The sequence below is a fragment of the Monomorium pharaonis genome, chromosome 6, assembly GCF_013373865.1.
Source record: "Monomorium pharaonis isolate MP-MQ-018 chromosome 6, ASM1337386v2, whole genome shotgun sequence".
Classification (NCBI taxonomy): Eukaryota; Metazoa; Arthropoda; class Insecta; order Hymenoptera; family Formicidae; genus Monomorium; species Monomorium pharaonis.
This window is the reverse complement of record NC_050472.1, coordinates 18,072,581-18,078,966: the sequence shown is the minus strand read 5'-3', so window position 1 is coordinate 18,078,966 and position 6,386 is coordinate 18,072,581. Positions and strand designations below refer to the sequence as shown.

The window sequence follows — 6,386 nt, the reverse complement described above, 5'->3', positions numbered from 1 at the left end:
TGGATTTGACGTACGCGGGAATTCTCCGACAGGTCTACGCTTTTTATCCGGCGCCGTTGGTGGACGCCAAACTCCCGATGGAATAACAGTGTCGCCAAGGGCGATCGGGACAAACAGTAACTCCGAGTTCACGTGACACGCGGCGGGTTCGTGCTCCTCCGCACGTTACAAGATGCCGCGAGTAATATGCGCAATAATTATTCTGAGCTCGCCAACGAAGTAGTACAAGACAAGAATATGAAATCAGACGAGAGCGCAATTAACAACGATTGGCGATATCGATGCGATAGATTAAACCAAATTCTTCTAACAATAAATCATACATGCGCGACAATTCACAGCGCGGTTAATAACTTGCGATACAACTATAGGACGAAATCACAATTGATTCGGCTGCGGATCGGGACGCACACGCAACGTAATCAGAACACAAAACGAACAGCACGGAACAAACTCACGTGGGCGGACGCGATCGGGCGAAGCAACGATACACTAATAAACTCGCGACTTTAATCTAATGACCACAAGATCGTAATAAATCCGTAACTTTCGTGAGTCGCCCAATCGCGAAATCGGTGGCTTTACAATTTACGACGGTCGTCTCACCAAGCCGGCTCCTTCGTCTCGGCCTCGTCCGGATCGGGAGGTTTCCGGCTCCTACGTCCTCTTACATGGTATCTCAGCTCGGGATCTGGATCACACGCACAAGACAATACAACGTCCACAGCTCGAGTGCGGGATTCTGGATATTACGGGGGCCGCTCGGCGACGCGCCCCACCTTGCCTCCGATACTCCGGGCCCTTATTGGTCGATTTTTCAAAAATCGATTTTCGCGCAGGGCGCGGCGTGCACGCCGTCGCCGGCTGATCGATCCAGGCGCGGTGGTCGATACTGTTGGGCCCTATGCGCGGGAATTTCTGGCGCTTTCCTCTAACAGGTTCCTTTTTTCTGGCCGGGCGCCTTCTCCGCCACCGGAACGTTATTTCCTCCTCGACAAGGGCGTTCACTGATGTCCCATTGTCGTGATCTCCGCCGGGACTAGCGCGGGATTAGATTCGTAGGCGCCCCGTCGGAACATCGGCCTCGCGCGCCTTCGCTGAATCCTGAAAGCGTGATTTGGCGGCAGTATCGGAATTCTCGAACGACACGAATTGTAGGCAAAATAAGGGCGGTATTACCTGCAGATCCCCGCTCAAAAAGGATCTCCGTTATTCCCTCGCTGTTCGCTCACCTGGTGACCTCCGGAAATGTTCTCCATCGAGACGAGACGCCAAAAAATTACAAGATCGATCACTGTGGCCACCAATTTCCGCCGCACTCACGATGCAGCGCTCGCAAAAATCTTAACGATTAGTACACGGGGACGTCACATACACAAAAACACGAGACAATACGCTTTTGCATCCGTTCCCGAGCGGGAGGACGCAGGGCCCGCGTGATGATAACGCGTAAGGGCCACTAAGACCCTTGTGACAGACAGCAGCCTGCGGCTGTCACATCACAATATATATATATAAAATAATGTTAAATTAAGAGATTAATTAATAATTTAATTTTTTTTCCCAGTCATGCATATGGAGAATATGGATTGGCAGATGTATGGGATCAATTATTTGAAATGCCACCGTTAATGAGTAAAAAATCATGAAGTTTTGGAATTAAAAAAATACTTGAATTTAATTATTAAATAATGTATTATTAAAAAAAAATATATGTATTAAATATATAAAATGCAAGTTTCACTTTCCCATCCAACAATATTCTCGTTCGCTCTCTCACCCTCATTCCTCGTATGCTCTTGCTCTCATTCATCGCTTTTACCCATCGCACGCTCTCGCTCTCACTCGCATTCATCACACGCTCTCGCTCCCACCCGTTACATACATTTTCCCGCACGCTCTCTCACTCATACTTATCGCACGCTCTCGCTCTCACCCGTTACATACATATTCCTGCAAGATCTTACTCACACTCATTGCACGTTCTCACTCACACCCATACTACCCATCGCGTTCTCTCGCTCTCTTCCCTCGCACGCTCTCGCTCTTACCCGTACGCCACCATCTTTACACACTCTCACTCACTCACTCACTCATTGTGTACGCTCTCGTTTGCGATATTTTTTTATTATTAAGGAAAAAAAAGATATATGAAATAAAGAAAAATTAGGTAATATAAGTTTTACAAATATTTATTTTTTTTTATATTTATACACAAAAATTGGTGTAATAATTTTTCTTACATATTATAACCGTGAATTTTCGAATACTATTGGCTACGGATAGCCGCGGGCAATTCAGGGTTCGGACGGCGGGCTGGTTAAGTGAATGACGGAGGCAAGAGATATGAGCTTAACACTATGATTTATTCAATATTCCTATCTAATGTGTACAGGGTCCCTACTCTAATATATACAACTTATATTTAAGATCTCGCTATGCGAGGCGCGGGCGATTCGTTGTGGCGACGTGTGTCGCGGTGCGCATGTGCGCATAGAGTTTCGGTGCCGGATTGGCTGCGGCGGGCGTACGACCCGTGTATCGGTCGGTCGGCGTGTCGATCAGCGGTAGCGGCCGGTCTTGATGACTACGGCGCTCGTGGCGGTATAATTTCGGTGCTGCGGTGCGAGGCGACGCTCGTATCGGTCGCGGCAGTAGCCGGATTGGCTGCGGTGTTACGGTCGCGGCTGCGCGGTGCGGTGCGGCGCTTCCATTCGCCGGGTCGGTCGATGCGACGCTACGATTGGTCGCGGCGGTGCGCAACTGCGCGGTGCGGCGCGGAGCTCGGCTCGGCAGCCACGGCGATCAGCTGTTCGGCTTCGGCGATCTGTTGTTGTCAGCGAGAATCATCCCGCGTGGATGATCCTCCGCGTCAGCGGTTTCCCCTCAGTGCGGGGTCCCCGTGTGCGGTCGGAATCGGTAGCTCAGTACGCGTACCGGGATCCGGGTGACGAGCGGGGCGGTGGTCTGCCACTCACTATGTGGCGCGAGAAAGCGCTCAGTGCGCGCTAACAAAGAAGCCGGTGCTAGGTTAAGTTCGGCATTCAGTGCGTGCTCTGGAGGCTTAGCTCAATTCGCTAAGAGGATCGGTCGGCTCAGTTCGTTAGACCGGGGAGATCTGCTCTCTTATCACCAGCGGAGGGCTTTTATAGCCCTCGTTTGATGACAAGAGGAGCGGAGATGTGCGGGGAGACGAGATAAGCGGAGGGGACTACACGAGGTAGGAGGGTAACGGCCTCGTATCTATATGCCTTAACGGTGGCGGAGGAACGGCTCGTTACAATATTAAACGCTAAAGCTAGAAGCTCACAATCGACGAGCTGATGCTTATCAAAAGTGTCACTGGTGCGTATCGCGTTAGGTATTTGATCAGGATTTGTTATGTTGGACGCGATATTGGAGAACCGCGTAAACTGTACGTCAACATTATCGACGATTTTAAGTAGTCGATCAAACGTTAATTCGATACAACCATCAAGCTCGAACATACGGCGTATGGTCGGCTCAGTCATTATCATGCGTACGTTGTTAGATTCTAAACGTATAAAGTTGACGTCGTTGATCACACAAATTCTAGCCGTTAACGGTCCAACGTTTTTGAAGTTGTTTGCGTCTTTGTAATTAGTCCGAAGGAGATTGAGAACGTTCAGTCGCTGCTAGAGGCCCTTCCACGTTTCGAAAGACATTATCAGTTCGTTCCCCCGATGATCTCCTATGGATATCTCCACGTAACTAGGTGGACCAACATTGATGCCAATCTCAAGATATTTGTACCATGTATTTGTTAGCGGGTATCGCCTGCTTAGTATGCGAATCGCGCGACGCTCCGACAAAGTACTGTAGAAAAAGCAATAATATAAAAGTAATATTTTACAAGTAATAATATAAATGTTGAAAAATAAAAGTAATAATATTTTACAAGTAATAATATAAATGTTGAAAAATAAGAGTTCACAAAAATCAAACTTACGCGTCACATTTCTTCTCACACGACATAGTATCGTAACAACGTTTTGTACCACTGCTGCTTTCTTTGGCGGAGAACATTTTGTTCGAGTAGTTCATACAATACTGATCGTATGAAAAATAGTCTGACTTACCAGTTACGGTAGAAGGGGAAATTTTTTTTTTAAGAGAGGGAATATTCTTCAAAGAGAGGGAAAAATTCTTCAAAGAGAAAGAGAGACAAATGTTGAAATTTAATATCCTCCCTTCGGGGAATAATCTCGAACATGTCATAACATGTTTCGATTCAAAAGTATAAGATGCTAAGAGAATGTAAATAAACGTACAAGAACATTAAAAAACGTTAAGTGTAAAACGTGAACGAACGTTAAACGTATGTGAACGAACGTGAAACGTATGTGAACGAACGTGAAACGTATGTTTAACGTTCGTACACGTTTTTTCACGTACGTTTCACATTAGTTCACGTTTATTTATATTTGGTTCACATTCTTTTACGTTTTACATTTAACGTTTATTACGTTCTTTACGTTTTTCAAATACGTTTAACGTTCACGTTTATTTACGTTCGTTTCACGTACGCACATAAACGTGAACAAACGTTAAACGTATGTGAAAAAAAACGTAAAGAACGTAATAAACGTTAAATGTAAAACGTAAAAGAATGTGAAACAAATATAAATGAACGTGAACTAATGTGAAACGTACGTGAAAAAAACGTGAACAAACGTGAACAAACGTACAAGAACGTTAAACAACGCTAAAAAGTGTAAAGAACGTAATAAACGTTAAATGTAAACGTAAAAGAACGTGAAAGAACGTTAAAAACCTGAAAAATAACGTAAACAGATTGCAAGGATGGGGATAATAAGAAAAAAATGATATATTTATAAAGAGTATATGTTTATTTATGACAATGCCATTAATTAAATATTTTAAATACATTTTGTAAAGCGCAATTTGTCACATGTTGTGTACAACGTAAGGTATGCGTAACATCCATATTGTTTAAAGATCCTATATCTTCATAGTGTGCCTCAATTTTTTCAACGTATATGTCTTCTCTCGCGTCATCCAGGAGTAAATTCTGCAACCATTTTCGTTTGTCGTGTCCTTTGACGTATACGACGGGCGATGTTTCGTTCTTAGTCAGCGTCGTTGTAATCAATTTCTTAGCCATGTCATATGAAATTATTCCATCATTCCATTGTAATCCATGATGATGCGTAAGCAACCACGATGCCTGACATTTGTCGACGTTGTTGAGTCGATGCCATGGCATGGGATTTCGAAAAATGTAGTAAAAGAGTTCAAATCCATCTCCGAGAGCGGCAAACTCCTTAACAATAAACTTTCCTCTAACGAAAAAACCTTGCAAGTCCACGAATGTTGGTACGGACATGACGGTGTCTCTGTATAGGTAATCGAGAAGACTGCGTTCGACCTTCGATGCATTGTAGGTTTATATATCGTCTCCAAATTGATTTCAGGAGAAAAGTATGGCGGTACGTTTAGGTGATTTTGCGCACAACGTTGGTCAATGGGTTGTACTAAACCACGCGATCGTGTATGATAAGACAGTACGCGGTGGTGCTCGCGGGTACGTTCTGTTTGCATTCAAACTCTAAGCGCACGTCCACGGTCGCGCTTTTGACCGATTCATTTTGTCGAGAGCAATCGATGATTACGAACGGGCCTTTTTGCCAAAAAGTTGTGACAGTTTGATTCGTACGGACGTATTTGCGAAATCTCGCGTTTCAAAAATTCGTTTATGGCATGCAGCTCGTACGGTTCCTTGGGAATCGTAATCTCCACGTTGTCTGCCAAAGTAAAATTTATTGTTAGAAGCATTCACGTTCGGTATCGTGTTATATGTTTCAAAGATCGCTAGACCTAGCTCGTAGTAGTCGTCACTCAAATCTATGGCTGGAGAGTACCTAGCCGCGAGGATGCTGCTTTTGCCGCTCAGCGTAAGCGTCAGCGACATGTTTGAACGAATACTGAGTTTAAACAGCGCAATGTCAGTCTTTAAATCGAGTATAAAAATAGCAGGCAAAGTTGCCCACAGATACTTTGATCATAGGTTTGGTAAGACGTTTGATTATACTCGATTGTTGTTACATTGTTTCCAAAGTATCGCACCAGTTCTCTAGGTGGTCTAAGATTGCCGAAACTCGAAATACACAACGCGATTTTTCCTTTTTGCGTACGCTACCCTATGAGTACCAGTTACATCGCCTAGGTTTACGATACCGCTCTCATTTAGACGGTTGGTAACGCGTTATGCATAAACTCTCCTTTGAAATATGGAATACGCATACGAATAGCCAGTTGCAATAATTGTACGTTCGTCGTCGCACCCGTGGGTATTTTTAACGTTTCTTTGATGTTTCTTTTTTTTTGGTTTTACACCTTTTCCA

General features: G+C 44.5%; 1 pseudogene; it reads right to left on the bottom strand.

Annotated features, from left to right (window-relative positions):
* Window positions 1-2,953: 2,953 nt before the first annotated feature.
* On the bottom strand, window positions 2,954-5,953 carry LOC118646373 (annotated as a pseudogene).
* Window positions 5,954-6,386: the final 433 nt, after the last annotated feature.